General features: G+C 35.5%; 1 pseudogene; it reads left to right on the plus strand.

Annotated features, from left to right (window-relative positions):
- Window positions 1–1,961, plus strand: part of LOC107595957 (acetyl-CoA carboxylase 2-like) — a 12,717-nt pseudogene that overhangs the window by 3,446 nt on the left and 7,310 nt on the right.

Here is a 1,961-nt window from a genome sequence, read left to right on the forward strand (position 1 = left end):
GACTAAATGGAAGTGAAACTTTACAGGCCAAAAGTTAAGGTCATTCTTTTGGTGACATTTGTCTACACAGATCTTTTCTTGTGGTGACATTTGTTGAGACAGATCTGTCTTTCGTTATAGTGATCATACTGTGAACAATCACCTGTTACTATGTTCAGCTGTTTGGCAAACTGCAATCTACAAATGAAAACTCTTCTCAAGTATGCATTCAACATGGCTAGATTTGCACTTTATTTGCACAGGTTGTGGGTAATAAACCTTCAGAAACTTGTTGTAATTTAACAGGTATTTTGCAAGGAAGTTTACTCTTTTGCATTTATTTCTCTGGCGAGAAACCAAAAAACATCCTTACCATGCATGTTTTTCTTAAACATGTGGTGATGAAGTGAGGTCCTCGTTGACATGGGGGAGGGGACATGAGCGGGCAAAAGAGGAAAAGGGAGGGAACATAAAATGTGTTAGATGTTTTTTTTTTCCATCTCCTGCATTATCATCTGATACTTCGCCATAGACAGTGAAGGAGGGCAAGCACTCAACTGGTTTCAGTGCCTCAAGAGGTTGGTACCAGACCAAATATGCATTTTTTTCATTCTGTCCTCTAGAACCGCCCATTTGTAAGTGTACACTATGTTCTTGACAAGAGTAGTACACTGGAAGTATAAAAGGTGTGGTTTCTGTTGTTGTTCCTAGCAGTGTAGCATAACACAGCAGCTCCTGAGTTTATCTTAAAGCAGCACTATGTAACTTTTGGCGCTCTAGCGGTTAATAAACAGAACTGCACACATCCCGCGGAAGAACATTCTAACCGGAGCTACTTCTCTAAGTTTATGTCTATGGCGATTCACGCAGGTATGTGTTACTCCGCAGCGGTGACGACCCGACCAGGCTGCAACAGTCCAAATATAAGTACTTATTATAAGTATACCATAGTGATACGGAATAAGACAAAAAAACGCGGTTTGGAAGATGAATTCATGATGTACTCGCTCATTATATACATTTTGCAAATTTTGAACACAGAAAAAGTGACATAGTGCTGCTTTAACTGCACACTAGTGTTAGAATAGAGATTGTGGAATGCTTGCTGGATTTGGCTGAAATGCACAACACAATACAGACCGTTCAAACTGTGGATGAAGGGTTACGTAATGTAACCTGATGTTAGTATGTGTCTCTGAGTTAATATACTTGTAAAAGCTCAGAAAGTGGATAACATATGAGATCTGGAGCGATAATGGCAATGTTTGAAAGGTTCTCCCAATGCTACATGCAGTTCTTCAGATAACTAAAAACAAATGCAACTGCTCATCGTTTGTGGACAGTTTAGATGCTGGATAATTGAAATCAGACATGAAGTCTGAGAATGTAGCATAACATAGGATGTAGGATAATACAATCTTTAGGTTTTTTGTAAATGCACACTCATGAGGTGTGCATTAGTAATTAATTATTTAAAATCTAAAAAGATTGTGTATCGGCCAATATTAGAGTTTTTTTTTTAAATCAGTATGTCAGTATTGGATATTTATTTGGTCATGCTCAGATCCCCTATTTTTATATTTAGATTACATTTGCCACCATTTAACACTCACTTAAAGCACTCACTCACTTAATTAAATCTTAGTAAATGACTATATATATTTCTGTTTTCATAGTATACATATGCTATGATGCTTCAATTTGAAAGTATTTAAAATCATTGACTTGAGATTTTAGTGTTTTATTTTTAATTTATTTAGACAAAATAGTATAGAATTTTAATCATCATGATATTGGCCAATATTAGTAATTGTGATATTGGTCTTATTGATATTATATGTTAATATTAATATTGATATTGTGTTAACTGAGTGCTAATATTGACACGTCTCTGTATGCTTTAAAAGGTAACATGTCTTGCATTTAGTAATGAGTGATATTTTTTCAAGTGATGCATTTAAAAGACAGTAGTCAGCATCTCA

Source organism: Sinocyclocheilus grahami, unplaced genomic scaffold, assembly GCF_001515645.1.
Source record: "Sinocyclocheilus grahami isolate Dianchi unplaced genomic scaffold, SAMN03320097.WGS_v1.1 scaffold211.1, whole genome shotgun sequence".
Lineage (NCBI taxonomy): Eukaryota > Metazoa > Chordata > Actinopteri > Cypriniformes > Cyprinidae > Sinocyclocheilus > Sinocyclocheilus grahami.